Below are 15,557 nucleotides of genomic sequence, written 5' to 3' on the forward strand. Positions count from 1 at the left end.
TGAGTGACATGCACAAGGACGGTGATCCCTGAACCTATATGCAACTGTTTGAGTGTCTGTACATGGCGGGGGGGGGGGGGGTGAGTGTACAGGGAACAGAACTAGTTCGCAGCTTTTATTATGCTCCCCAAAGATTCTATTACTCCCTTAAAAATTGAGAAGACTGATAAATGGGCAGATACCCAGAGAGGGTTACAAGGGCAGCAAACCTGGGGCCGGACTGCCGGGCTCCCCAGACGCCCCCTGCCTCTGCACTCTCTGTGCTTGATGAACCTGAACGAGGCACAGCAAGGCAAGCCAGGTTTTCTCGAATCATCTGAACTATTTTGACCAAGAGAAATACATGCACAGGCAAATGATAAAGAGGGGATAGAAGTTTGGCCTGAGGCCAGATGACTTAAACAAAACCAGACCACTCTGAGGCACTTGATGGGAGATGTTTTATCTGTCAATACCCAGCACGTGTCAAACAGGGCTTCATAGGTCTAGAAGATGGGATGGCCACTGAATGAGCTGCAGTGGTCGTCCAGGATAAGCCTTGGGCTCAAGGCTTTGAGGACTGGCACTATTGCTTGTGCAAAGTTTTCCTACCATAGGAGGAACCCTCCTAGTTCTTCCTCCTTCCACTTGAGAACACATCAGGGCCTCAACCAAAGGGAAGAATGGGGCATTATTGTTCTTTTCCCGAGGAGGCGCACCACCAGCTGAGCCCCTGCGACAGGCTTGGCAGGACTGTGAGAGCAGATTTTTCCTATTAATTGTCATCCGGTTTCTGGAACAGCGCGTCCCCGTGTCGGATGGATTAGGCAGCACCCAGAGCGGCACCTCCCCTCAGCTGTCCTCGGAGCCCCTCCCGGCCCCTTGCTCCCCGCTCCCAGGCCGGGCTGCTTTGGGCGGCCCCTGTTGGGCCAGGAGAACAGGTCCACGTCGGTGGAAGCGAAATACCCTCTATTCCAAAGTCTCCCACCTTAAAGAGGTCCCGCTGGAGTTAGAGGCAAGATGAGATGGTGTGTCCAAGCCTCGCCGAATTGAGAAGTAAGCATGCATCTCTCTGGTCTTTATTAAGTCTGGCTGTGTTTAGGCCTCAGTTTAGGATAACTGAGCAAATGCCTCAAGCTGCATGTGCCCTTGAACTTTTACTGCCAGCCAGCATCTCGCCCGGGGAGAAGGGGCGACCGCCCGGGTACCAGAAGTCTCCCAACCCTGACTCGCACAGACCCTCATCTGCTCCCGTCCGCCCTCCTCTCTGTTTTGAATTTTTTAATCTGGCCAAGAATCATGATGCCACTTAATTGCTCTTTGGCTTCAGCAGAGCGACTTACCCTCTCAGTGTCTCTGTTTCCTCAACTTCAGAACGGGAACGCGACTGCCCACCTCACCGGGCTGCGGCAATGTGTTGAGACTGGTGTGTAGTTGGCATGTAAAGAAGGCTCCATGGGAGCCGTCCCCCACTTCTTTCTTTGTGTGTGAACCTCTATGGGCTCCTTTTTTTGCCCTTGCAGGAAGGGCTGCCCTCCTAAGACTCAGTCATCCCTCCTTTGTCCCACACAACACGTGGTAAAAGCTCCTCTACCGTACACTAATCCCAGTGCGCTGTCGTGTCTCTGCTCACGCTCCGTCTGTCTGTCCTGCTAGACCAGGAACAACTTGTGGCAGAAACCACGGATCGCTCAGCCCAGTGTGCCTGAAACCTCACACGGCATTTGACGAAGGCTTGTTGAACTTAGAAATGAGTGGCTCTCACTTTAATCGTAAAAAAAGCACAGCTTGTGTATCAGCCATGGGCTAGGTAGGGCTAATTTGGAAATCGGAGGTGTCTGGGTGGTGGGAAGTAGTGTGGGGATGATGGGAAATCCGTAAGCAATTCCCACCCCCCGCATCTGAGGGCCTGCACACGCCCTGTGCAGATGAGCAGGGCCTATTAAGGCGGACTTGACTTCCTTCTGAGAAAGATGCAAAGATTAATATAACAAGCACCTGTTTCTTCCACCCAGAATATGCAGCTCTTACTGTTTGGTTTTATATTTGCATCTAATGCTTTCTTCTTGGAAGAGATAAAATATGGCTGATAAACCTATTATAGAACCGCTGTAACCGTCACCGCTGGGCCCATTCCCGCTCCCGTCTCCACGGGCAGCCGTCAGCCTGGGTTTCAGGTGCATACGCAAGCACTGGTGTTCGTCTCTCTCCCTGTATCTCTGCCCCTCTGTGTCTCTGTCTGCTGTCTCTCCCCTCACGGCTTCCTCCCAGGCAAACTCATATACCTCCCAGACTGCCAAATTAGCAACTGCCTCTTCCACGTGGCAAACGAGCGGTCGCAGCTGGGAAGCAGTTCACTGTTGTACTTCTGCCTACATGTATATGCACATACGTCCATGTATAGTCATATGTAGACATGCACACAGGCATCTGTATGTGTGTGCTTACAAAATGCACTGCATTGTGTGTGCTTTGATGTATACATGTTTATCCTCCGAGGAACATGCATCTTCGTTTATTTACTTGTCGTGGGTTGGAGATCGCTCCACGTTGGTATGTGTAGGAATCCCACTGGACACCTCTTTACAGGAGACGAAAGTACAAACCGGCTCTTACGGAAGCGAACTGGGGAATTGGGCATGCCTCGTCTCAGGCTCCTCTCTACTTTTATCAAATGCTATCTCGTTGATCAACATCTTGTCTTGGGGAGGGGGCTGCGTTAGGATGTGAGCTCATCTTCTCTTGGAATCACAGAGGTTTTAAAAGGGTGCTGAGCATACAGTGGAGGTTTATTTTTGCTGCTACTGCAGCCCGCTGCCTTAGGACAGCAGGTGTGACCTGTGAAGTGTTCCGTGTGGCCTGGGCCCTGACAGTCGGCTCCCCTGCTGCAGCAGGGCCCTGGACGGTCCCCGCTGTGCCAGGCCTTAACTCCGATGGCCAGGTCACGGGGTGGTCAGGGTGGTGGGGCTCAGGGCAGAAGGGGCTATTTATTGGAGGTACAGAAATGTATAAAATATTTATATATTACTATATATATTACTATATATAGTAATTACTATAATATATAATATATAGTAATATATTACTATATATATTACTATTACTAATTATACTATTAATAAATATACTATTTAGTATATTTAGTATATTTAATTATATTATTAGTAAATATAATATACTATTACTAAATATACTATTATATATTACTATTACTAGTATATATTACTGTTACTAATTATATTGTGCCAGTGCATCCTGGGCCTGGAATGCCAAGTTCATCCTTTCAAAACATTTTTAAACGAGACATTGAAAGGCCATGGCAATGGTCTACCTGGGCCCTCCCGTGTCCACATTTACAGATGAAGACACTGGGGCCCAGAACAGGAAGTGCCTCGCTCCAGTCTCGCAGTCTGGGAGGGCTGAGTTGGGCCTAGAACTCCCTACCTTGCAGCCCCACACGCTTCCCAAGGCGACGCAAATGCCCTCAGCCTTTGTCTTGGCTGCTCCGCCGCCGCCCACGTCCGCAGTGAGGGCCGTCTTCAATCCACACCGTGGTTAGACCAGTGACCAGGCCAGAGAGGCTGGCACGTCGGAACAACAATAAAACATGCCCCGTGGGCTTCCTATAAGGAGAGTATCGTTATTTCATGGAGCAGGAAGCTACGCCATGTATGGGTCTTTTGCAGCCTGTGGGAAAAATATGCATTGCTTGGCCTCTTTTCCTCATTACCACCCCGTAGGCATCTTTAAATACTTTTAGATCAGTGATGCCTCGAGAGTTAACTTCCTGTTTCTTGGCTTTCTCCTACTCCCACAGAGGGGACCGATTAAGGGTCTCTTAGAGCTGAAACAGACCTTAGGCCGATTAGGAGAATGTGCCCATTGTACGGCCAGTGAAACCGAGACCCAGAGAAGTGGGCAGCGTGCCCCAGCACAGAGCCGGCCCTGCCTCCCCTCCTACCTGGTTTGTGCAGGGAGCCTGGGGGCTCCCAGGGAAGGCTGGGAAAGGAGGTGAATCGTGACTATGTCAGCTCCATCGCTCTGATGCTCTGAGTGCCGTCCCACCTAGACGGGGCTTTCAAACATTCCACTAACCAGTCCCCTTTGTCCAAACAGGGACACACCTGGCCCTGGGGAAGGGCGTGAACTAAAGCAGGCTGAGACTTCCTCTGTCTCCTTGGGGCCCTACCACAGTGGCCAGGGCAGCAGAAGTGGAAGGCTGGGAGGGAAGGGAGTAGGAACTGCTGCTGGGGCTTCCGGTGGTGCTTAAGCATTGCAGCCACCCCTCAGCCTGAAGGCTGGGTGTGAGCTTGCAGGACTGTTCTGTTGCAAATTAGCCTTAGTTAATGGGTACTTATAGTAAAGTGGTTGCCTATTTGATTATGATTGGGGGTTATTAACATTTTTTCCATAAACAGATGGTAACTGTCCTCTGAGTGGATTGTAGAATCACGCCAGAGTCTTGATTGGGAAGGGCTGGCTCCTGCCAAACCCCGTTGAATGGTCTTGTTATCCTTCTGGTTTAACCGCTTGGCTAAGGGGATGACTGGGCTTGGGAAGGCGTCATTTCTGCTTCTCTCCTAAGCTTGGAGCACTGGACGGGGAAGGGCTCCTTCCAGGTGGAGGGAGGTGCGGGAGGGGGGGCTCGGCCTCCCGAGGCTGCCTGCTCTAACTTCTTCCTCAGCTGGGCGGAGCGTCCCTGGGCCCGCGGCCACGCGTTGGTGCAAGGGGCCGTGGTGTGGCAGGGGAGTTGGTGCAAGGGGCCGTGGTGTGGCAATAGGTGACCATTGATTGAAAGGGGGCCTGGACCCTGGAGGAGGAGGGCATCCTTGGTGACACTGAGTCAGACAACGTCTTTTGTCCTGCAAAAAAGATCGCTTCTTTGACCTCTATTTTTAATAGGGGATTGGAAGCCAAGAGCAGTGCAAGACAGAAATGAAACCGGGGAAAGGAATTAGATTTCCTTGCTTCCTGAAATACATCCATTCTTCCTTCTTCCTTGCTTTCTTTCTTCTTGACTTCTTTTTCTATTTCCTTCTCCAAACTGGGGTGCGCATGGGAGGAAGGCACCACGGGCCCCTGCACCGATCTTGTCCCTGGGACTCCTGGTGTACGATGACTCTTGGAACACAGTTTTGAGAGCGGTTTCTGGCCTCTCTCCTGTATCCTTATCCTAAGGTGCTCATAGTCTCCTAACGAATGTTCGTGTGCCCTTCCCCTCTCTTCCGACGCTTCGATAAACGCTCCAACTGTGCCCCCCCCAACACTCCTAGTATTTGGCCAAGTCTACATGAAATAGGCTCGGTCTGTGGCGCATTTCTGCCCAGGCGGGGCACACGTTAATGGAAGCCGGGGGCCCTCTGCTTCCCTTTCTCTCTGCCTTGGACTTCATGGAGAGGCTCTGGCTGCAGACCAAGCTCGGCCCGATGGATGACTGAGTTCTAGAATGTGGCGCCCCGGAGCTTGGAGAAGGAGTCTGGGAGGCCTCGTGTGTTTCCCCGGCATGGCTTTGCTGCCTCGTCCTTCGTCCTTCGTGGGAGCCTCGCAGGTGTGCGGTGCGTCATCGTGGAGATCCCGCAGGGTCACCACTGGGCGCCTGAAGGCTGGGCGGCTCTAGTTCTCCTGTCCCCGCGCCTCACTTTGGAGGCCCCAGGGAGCCGACTGTTCTCCAGTACTGACTCTGCTATTTGCAGGGAAGTCCCTGGAAATAGAGTCTGATACCAAATGTTTTTCCTCTTGGCTACCTGCTAGCCGGCTGTTCTTGGCAGGCCCCTGTGTCCTGTTCAGCGGGGCCAAGGACGGCCAATATGTTTGGCTCTGTAGCCAAAGCGACGGCCTATCAGATCCATTTAGCGGTGGCAGCAGAACGGTGTTTGCTAACCCTCATTACTGCAACTGGCGCCCACGGGGTTAACAGCCCCTGGCTACCTCCCTGTGGAAGTTCCCAACCTTTTGTTCCCTGCTACCCATGTGACAGATGAGAGTCCCATGCCTCGAGGCCCACTGTGGTTGTGACCAGCCTTTTCCAAAAGTGCTGGCTCTTGCAGTAATTTCACACCTAAGAAAAATATATCAGAAGACCAGGCGGCAACTGGGATTTTAAAAATTGGGAATAAAAGCAAATCCAAACTAATTTTTGCTCTTAAAAATTCACAATCTTTAGTATTTTATTATCCGTCATAAGTCGTGGTGACATACCTGCCCACCGCCCCAGGCAGCCTGCTGTGTGGGTTCCAGGATGGAAGAGGAGGGGAGAGGGGAGGGGCTGTCAGCCTCGACTTTCCCACATTGTTCTCTGCCCAGGATGGTTTTCACCCCTGCAAAGCCGAGCTGCAGAAGCTGCTCCACTGGCACGTTCTTTCTGTCTGTGCATCTTCTCCTCTGCATCTTGGGAGCTTTCACGTGCCCGGAAGGAGCCACGGTCATGAGCTTTGGCTAATGAGAAGCTGTCCCACGGCTGCGGTGCCCAAGCTCCGTGTTTATGCAGCCCGTTCTCCCGTGAACTCTGTAGAGGGCTTTACGGCGTCCAAAGAGCAGCCCGGGAAACTACAGGCAGCAAAGCAGAGAGATCAAAATAACTGTTATTCGGGGAACACGTTTTTGGGCTGGGGGGAAAAACACATGCTGGAAGCAACAGCCATCAAGCCAACTGCTGCAAAGTCCCAGCCCTGGCTCCTTGTCACCCACCGTGTTCATCGTGGGTGACGAGCTGCGCAGGGGAGTGGAGAGGGCTGAACTGCAGGTGGGCAATAGCATCCTACAGCCAGCTGCGGTTCCCGCGCACAACCAGGTGTGTCTGCCACCTGTTCCGGCCCGGAGCTTCCAGGGGAAAGAAGGAGGAGCCTCAGGCTATTCTGTCTCTGGCCTCAGTAACACTCACTCTCCCTTCCCTGCTGCCCTAGTGTGCTTAGAGAGGAGCCAGCCAAGTTGCTCCGCTGCCTGCCCCTCTGTCCCCTTCTCCTGTGTTAACTCTGCTCTCACAGGCCAGAGAGGGCAGGGCGCAGGCTCCTTCCCTGACAGGACTGGCTCCCTAATACGCGGGGCCCAGCGCAAAATGTTCGAAGAATGTTAGCATTTCAAGACAGCCACAACAGAGCATTAAGCCCCGACAGCAGGGCTCTTCTGAGTGCGGGGCCAGGTCGCAGGTCCGTGAAGCCAGCTCTGCCTCCTGAGTACAAAACCCAGCAGCGTGGTTTCAGGTCCTTGGTCCTTTATTCCTGAACAGGGACGAAGAAAGCAGGGATCTCTGTACTTTCTTTTAGAGGGAAGCTAGGATTTGGGATAAAGACAAAATTATGAGCTGATTTTTCACTTTTCATCATAGTAGAGGAAGAGAATGGGAGGCAAAAATCAGTGGTGACTTAGCACCTCTTGTGTTATCCTGGATGGAGCTGGAGCCGGTTCTACCAAGTGAAGTATCACAAGAATGGAAAAACAAACACCACAGGCACTCACCATCAAGTGGGTATTAACTGATCGACACTTATGTGCACGTATAGTAGCAACATTCATCGGGTGTCGGGCAGATGGGAGGGGGAGGAGGGGTAGGGTATATACACACCTAATGGGTGCAGTGTGCACTGTCTGGGGGATGGACACACTTGAAGCTCTGACTCAGGCGGGGGAAAGACAATATATGTAACCTAAACATTTGTACCCATGTAATATGCTGAAATAAAAAAAAACATTTATTGAGTGCTGCTGTGCTCCAGATGTCTAATATTAATATATCTTATATTGAGACTTCATAGATGGCTATTATTTCCATTTTAAAGATGAGAGGGTTGCTTAGCGTGGTTAACTTGCTCAAGGTCACGTAGCTGGTAAGTATCAAAACCAGGTTTTAGATGAGTTCACTCTGAACTGGTGATTCTCAATCTTGGCCACACATTTCAGACACCTGGTGAAATTATATAAATCTCCAGTGTCTTGTCAAAATGCAGTCGTCTCTGATTGAACAGGTCTGGGGAGGGCCCGAGAGTCAGCATTTCTTACCTGCTTGCAGAGGACCTTGCTGTATGGGTGACACTTTGAGTGACAAGAGGCTAAGCCAGTGGTGAAAACCTCAGGCCTGTGACCTGGGGACTCAGGTCACCTCCCTGCTTTGTGTTTGTTCTTGGGTGCCGTTAGCAAATGGACCTGCCTCAAGTGCTTACTGGCTGGGATTTTGTGACTGTAAGATGACAGACTATAACCACGACTTCAAAGGCATTTCGGTTCTATCCTCTTTGGGTGAACAAGCCTCTCCTCTTTCCTTGGTTCCATAGTGGCTTCCTTGGTTCAAAACCAAACTGCGTTTATGCAGCCTGTTCTCCCGTGAACTCTGTAGAGGGCTTTACGATGTCCAAAGAGCAGCCCGGGAAACTACAGGCAGCAAAGCAGAGAGATCAAAGTAACTGTTATTCGGGGAACACGTTTTTGGACTGGGGGGAAAAACACATGCTGGAAGCAACAGCCATCAAGCCAACTGCTGCAAGGCCCCAGCCCTGGCTCCTTGTCACCCACTGTGGTCATTGCAGGGGACGAACTGCGCAGGGGAGTGGAGGGGGCTGAACTGCAGGTGGGGCAGTTCACACAAGGGCCTTCCACACAAGGGCACCGGTAAGTCCTGCTGCCTCAGTTGGTCTCAGTGACAACTGCGAGGTCCATCGGTGCTGCATCCCCACTAAAGAGACGTGGGGAGCCGAACCCCAGAGAGGCAGCAGGCTTCAGACAGGCCATCCATTCCTCTCTTCTTCTAGAAACTTCCCTATCTTGTTTGCTCCCTCCCGTAACTGATCTTGAAGGAAATCTTGGGGGCTATGGGAAACTGGCAACGCTTGGGCTGGCAGGCCCTGGAGTGGATGAGAACAGGTCAGGCAGCAGGCGGAGGAAGCCCTGTGGGTTAAGTTGGTGGGCAGCCGGAGACACTGCCTTTGGAGGTGGCGGGAATCCCATTCCTCTGCCCGCTGCCCCTGCAGTCAGCACCCGCCGGAAGCCTGCCCTGCTCTCCGACGGCTGTGCAGTGGGGGGTGCATGGCTGGCCGGAGCCCAGGGCGGCCTCTTTATCAGCCCGGGAGATGCCGATGCCAAGCCTCTACCTGACGGGCATGCTGAGCTCAGAGGGGCCTCTGTGCCGCGGCAGCCGTGCGGACCTGGCCCCGGGCAGGGAGGAGGACGCCAGCGCTGTCTGTCTGTCTGTCTGTCTGTCTGTCAGCAGGCCTTGACAGGAAGCCCCAGGGAGGGCGCCTGGCCTGAGCGGTTCCAGAAACTGCCTTTCAAAGTGAATCCTTCCAAGTAAATTGAGTACAGCATGTTGGCCTTGGACCAGTCGAGGGGGCGCAGAGGGGCACCCGGTTGCTGGCCTGGCCTCTAGGAAAAGCAGGCAGGGTTCGGGCACTGCTGTTGGCCATCGTGTGCGGAGAGGGCTCCACCAGCGCTGGCCCCTGCTTCACGCTCGCTTTGCAGGGGACAGGCCAGCCCGACGGGGCTGTGCGCGGAGCTCGCTGCCTTCTGGGGAGAAGCACTGTCACAGATTAGGGGCCCTCCAAGAGCTTAGGGGGACAGACGCTCACGTTTGCTGTTGCCCGGTGTGTGCACTGGGGCAGACTTTCTGGAAGGTGGCTTGGCCATTTTTATTAAAAGCCTAAAATCATGAAAGCCTGTATCCCAATGACTCCACTTCTGAGAATTTAACCTAATAAGCACAAATGGCTGTGTGTATTTATGTGTACGCACACTTATCCCAGGGTGACTTATATATAGAATTACTTAGGCATCTAATAATAAATGGCTAGTTAAGTGCATAATGGTCTATCTATATGATGGGATGCAATGCAGACCTTAATGATAATTTTTTGAAGTAGATTTTCAATATTTCTGAAAGAATACACATGCAAATGGTAAGATAGGCTGATGGCATAAAAGATAACGTAGTAAAAAGTAAATCTCAATGTCTTCCTAATTTCCTGCGACTAGGATAACCACTATTGAGAGGTTCTTGCGTATCCTCCCAGCGATAGTTAATGCTTATACAAGGATGTATGTTTCCCTGTTGCTTTCACACAGATGCAAGCCTGTATTCATATTGTTCTGTGCCACGTTATTTCTGCTAACGATCTGTCTTTGAGATTCTTTCACGTCAGTTCGTAGAGATCCGCAGCGTCCTATTTTTACAGTTGTATACCAAGAATGATATTTCAGCAATATTTATTGACATGTGAAATGTTTACAATGTATTTCCAAGTGGGAAAAGACTCCACACAGTCTCTCTAATCCCAGTTTTTGTTGTTGTTATAAAATAAGGGGAAATATTTTCATACATATACGAAGGAAAGACAGTGGGATCATGCAGAATTATAGGTCAGACTGCGGTACCAGGTCGCAGCAGTCGTTATCTCTGGGGCGTGGGATTGTGAATGCTTTTTTATTTCCTTCTTTGTGATGTCTTATCCTGTCTCCCAAGTGTTCCTGTATTGAACCTTAAAAACAAAACAAAGCAGGCGTGGGACCCGGGAGCACAGAGCAGCTCCTGGGGTTGGCAGGCCCCCCTCTCTCTGTGGACTCGGACCACTGACACCCTGCCCTGCCTGGGCCCATCTGCCCCTTCCTGGGGGAAGCCGTGGCTCCGGTGTCACCTAGGATTGCCAACAGCATAGACTAGGGTCCCTCAAAATGTGTCCTGAGGGTCCAGCTTCAGAGTCATGCAAGGTGGCGGGGGCTGATTCAAATGCAGATTCCTGGGCTGCAACTACTGAGTCTGATCCCTCCACTGGTAGACCCTGGGAATCTGTATTCTCATAAACACCCTAGGTGGTTATGATGCGCATAAAAGTTTGAGAAACTTTGGTATAGACCAGGAATTGGCAAACTTTTTCATAAAGGGCCAGATAGTAAATATTTTAGGCTCTGCTGGCCATATGGTTTCTGTTGCAGCCACTCAACACTGCTGTTGTAGCATGAAAGCAGTCTTGGGCAACATGTGAATGGATGGCATGGCTGTGTTCCAATAAAACTTTATTTACAAAAATTGGTGCCAGGCCAGATTTAGCCTGCAATCCATAGTTTCAGACCCCATAGTGTCAGTTCAGTGTAGATTGACCTGTTACTCTTAAAAAAATTAATCAGGAGGTGGAGGAGCTGCCAAGAGCTCCCTGTATTTGAAGAAGCAGGTCACCGTGTCAGTAGCTACAGTTAATTGAGTGCTTATTACATATACCTGACACTTTTCAGACATAGCCTACGCCTTAGAACAGTGCTGCAGTCGCTATTGTCTGTGTTATGCCCACAAGGCAATTGAAAGCCCGAAATGGTCAGCCCAGGCTTGCTTACCTGGTTGGTGATGGTGGGGTGGCCAACATGCAGACTTAGGGACGAAAGTCGTCACGCTACAGTCCTATTTCTCTCTGGCCTTTGGGGAAGGATGCTTTCAAAGTCTGTTCCCAGGGCATCAGGTGCCCACAGGTCCCTCCAAGTCCCCAAGCTAAGGGGGAGTCGCCACAGCTGTGCTCTTGGTGGTGATACAAATCCGGGGGTCCCTCTGAACCTCACAGATGCCTCAGCTCTTCGGGGTCCTGAGCGGTGCCAGGTCTGCCAGGGGGTGTGGACAGTGCTCAGGCCGACGGGCTGATTCACTTTCTGGAAGGGCAGGGGAGTGCTGGTGGCGTAGAAATGGCTCCGGCCACTATGCTGAACAGTTCTGAGTCCTGAGTCTCCCACTCCTGTGCCCAAGAGCCTCAGACCCAGGCTGTGACAGGAGACTTTCTTGTGGCTCTGCCCCATGGCCACACAAGTTTCCAGACGTCTAACGTGAAACATCACCCTGCTTAGAGCCCACGGGGCCAGGCTGGCACTCCACCTGTCTGGGACAGGGCTGGCCGCGGTGATAGTGGCAGTGGCAGGGGGCGGGCAGCCTGCTGGAGACTGGGCCTTGCTTCCCTGTCCCTTCTCCCAACTTGGCCGGATCAGTCTCTAAGGTTGGTGGTTCAGCTTGGTGGCTTTGCCAGGTAGCAATGTGGGCAATGTCAGCTCCTTCTGCTGTGATCTTTCTAAAAATACCAATGGCTGACCTTTATAGAGAGCCGGTTTGCCTTGTGATGTTGGTTCACTACGTAAAATCTCAAAGGCTTGGGCTGCTCGTTGGATCAACTGAGATAATGGACATACAGTGGAAACCGGAACATGGAACCCAGTACCCAGAGCACAGTAACTGCTCAACCAACAGAGCTGATGGCATGATAATCACCGCGGTGTCGCTGGTCAGAAATCCCCATGGCAATCCGCTGCGGTCAGTATTGTCCTCCTGATTTTTACAAAGGAGAAAACTGAGATTCACACGCCCCTGGGCTTCCATGCGGGGTCAGCATTCCTGTCTGGCTTCACAGCCGCATGCTCTTGGTCACTATTGTGCATCTGAAAGTCAGGATATAAGGAGACCCAGGGCTTCCTGGAGCCTTGAAGGGGCCCCGTCCCAGGGACCTGCAGAAAGCCCTTTCCAGATTGCTCATTTCCCTCTGTCGTTGGAGGGCCTCCTGCTTGCCCACAGACCCGTGAGTGGCAAACTCCCCAAGCTGACAGCGTCACACGCTCTGCTTATCAGTTAATAAGCTGCTTATCTGCCTCAGGTGGACAGGTGGCTGCAGATTAATGGGGCCTTTTGTGGCCCTGGTCCTGGCCCTCTAATCCACACCCCCACCTCATCTGCTCTCTGCCCGTCCAAGGACACAAGCTCTTTGGGAAGCAGCGCAGCACATCCCGCAGAAACCTCACTTCCGTGTTCCACCTGAGGCCGGGACCCTAGCACCTGCCTCGGGGCAGCTCGACCGGGCTCAGAGAGGCGGCTGAGGCAGGTGTGCAGGTGTGCAGCTTCGGCCTGCATAGATGCCCTGGCCATTGTGCCCCAGACCATGCCCGGTGACCCCCGCCCCATCCTCTGTATCTCAGTGACTGTCCTGTAAGCCAGAGACTTAAGAGTCACCCCTGACACCTTCTCCTTGCTCAGTCGCCACCTCCCTATCCCTCCCTGCCCTCGTGCAGCCTCAGTCCTGTCACTGTGAGCCAAGCATCTCCTGAAGCTGCCCCCTGCCCCCGCACACGCCTCCCTCCATGCTCTTGGGGCCCCCGCCTCAGCTTTCCAGCCAGACCTCCCCTGGCCCTTGGGTGCGTTCTCTGCTCTGCAGTCATAGCAACAGAGTTGTCGCTTCAAAATGGAAACTGGGTTGTGTCCCCTCTCCTTGCTGCCGGCACTCCTGAGCTTCCACCTGCTCTTGGGACAAATGCCGACACCCCGACAAGGCAGTGCCTGCCCGGGGGGGTCTGGCCGCAGCCGCATCCTCAGCCTCCCGTGCTGCGGGACCTCCACTCCCAGCACCAGTGCCCCGTGCTCCCGCGGATGGAGACGCCTCACGCTCCTTCCTGCAGCGGCACTTTGCACAGTCGCTGGCGGGAGTACCTGATTCCTGCTCGAGGCTCCCAGGAGACTGTGCTGGGTTCGCTCACGGCGACAGCACTCGTGCCAGCGGCCTGCCTGAGGCACAGGGTGCACGAATGTCCCCGGGCACCTTGGGCTTTGCACCTGAAGGGCTGGAACCTGGAGCCCCTCCCCTGGCCACCAGCACCCCAGCACCGTCACTACTGAGCTGGGACATGTGACCGGGGACAGTTCCTTCTGGTGCCTGTTGATTGCCTGTAAGATAGAGACAGGAACAAAAGTTCTGGAGGAGAACACTCTCCTCCATCGACAGCTCTTTGCAGACGCTGCTTCCCTCCTCCCACCCGTGGTGACCGCGGGCGGGAAGACGTGGGGCTGACCTGCTTTTTCCTGAGATCTCGCCGTGGGTACCTGGTCCTCTTTCCCCCTCCTTGTCTCTTTCTTTACCCGTCACTTTGTGCAGACTCTGGCCAATCCCATGGTTTCTTTTCCCATGCCACACTGCTAAGATTTCTTCCCCAGTTATGCTGCTGGGGCTCATTGACGTTTAGAGCCATGCAGGCCTGGGGCGGAACCCCAGTTCTACTGCTTAGACAGCCGCGGGACTGACGGTGACGTGCTAACCGTTCTGGGCCTCCACGCTCTCCACTGACAAATGGGAGGGAAAATCCTTATTGTACAGGATTTTATGAGAATTAAATGAAATTATGTACACAAAGCAATTAGCGTAGTCTCTGGCCATGTAGTAATCACTCAATTAATGTTGCGAGGGGGAGAAATAATTATGATCTTTGTTCTGTTCAGAAAAGCCGTGATAATCCACAGGTCCCATTATAGCTGTGGTTCACAGCTTTGGCCCTTCTTGATAATCACCTGCAGATCTTTTAAAAATTCCAGTGGCTGCGCTGCATCCCCCCACCCCCCGCCAGTAGGTCAGAATCTCAGGGTAGTTTCCAAAGCTGCCCAGGCGATTTCAATGGGCAACCAAGGAATGTGAACCGCGCCGTGGCCTCCCAGCCTCTTTCCGGCAGGGATCAAGCCCTGGGACTTAGGAGACAGGTAGGGAGTGGAGGACTGAAAGTATGGGGGCGGGGGAAATGCTCATTTACTGGACCTACTGTGTGTCTCTGGCACTGTGCTTGGCATATTACCAACTTGCTGTCATTTGATTTTCACCACGAACTTGTGATGCAAGAGTTTCTGTCCCGGTTTCTTATATGAGCTTGGGGAATGGTGAGCTACTTGCTTGAGGTCAGGCATCAGAGGATTGGCTTAAGGATGGAGGATGGAGAGACTGGTTGGAGACACTGGTGCTGGGCACTCTCCTTCTTCTGTCCCTCCCACAGCACGCTCCTTTGGTGAGATGACTGAGCACCCTGCTTTCACCACCCTCCGCCTGCGGGCTGGCTGCCACACCTGTCCACCTGCAGTGTTTAATGACCCGGCCCGCTTGTGGCTCACCGGACCCTCGCCAGCAATCTGCCACCTGTTCTACTATGCGCGGTCATGCTGTTTGCTTATCGGAGAGGTTTAAGTGCCTTGCAAAGACTCCCCGTGGGTTGGAGAGAAGCATGCGCTGACTGGAAATGGGAGCATTTTTTGTTTTTGTTTTTGTTTTTATTGCCATCAATTTCCAGGTACTCTGTTGGGGTGGAGAGAAGTGAGGGCATAGAGAGGAAAGGCTTCTTTCTTGCCTGACTGTGCAGGTGGACTAGAAAGAGAACCCTCTAGAAATTGTCAAACTGCACCGTGCATGTGCAGCACCTGTAAGGATCTTGCTAAAATGCAGATTCTGATTTGATGGGTCTGGGGTAGGGCTTGAGATTCTGCGTTTCTCCCAGGCTCCCAAGGGAGGTTGATGCTATTGTCTGCTCCCAGCAAGGGAGACCCAAGTTCATTTTCTGGCCTCTGCAGTTTTTATTTTGGAAAGTGTCATGGAATGGTGTAGGAATCTGGGCTCCAGCCCTGGCTGTGCTCTAATTTATCTTTGGGTATCCTGTGAGCTTCACTTTTGTCCTCCATAATCAGAGGGGTTTGGATTAAGGGGCTTATGAGTTCCCCTCTGCTTGTAACTTTCTATGATTCTGTCAGTTGGAGGGGGTAGATTAGAGGGAGCACAGAGTGGGGAGGATGGGAGTTAATGGGACGTGGGAATTTTTGGGAGCATCCA

General features: G+C 52.5%; 1 protein-coding gene across 5 annotated transcripts in view; it reads left to right on the forward strand.

The window, feature by feature from the left end:
- The window catches only part of NTRK3 (neurotrophic receptor tyrosine kinase 3), a 347,621-nt gene that overhangs the window by 115,316 nt on the left and 216,748 nt on the right, over positions 1-15,557 (forward strand). The window lies entirely within an intron of this gene.

The sequence above is a fragment of the Microcebus murinus genome, chromosome 7 (genome assembly GCF_040939455.1).
Source record: "Microcebus murinus isolate Inina chromosome 7, M.murinus_Inina_mat1.0, whole genome shotgun sequence".
In the NCBI taxonomy this organism is placed as follows: Eukaryota; Metazoa; Chordata; class Mammalia; order Primates; family Cheirogaleidae; genus Microcebus; species Microcebus murinus.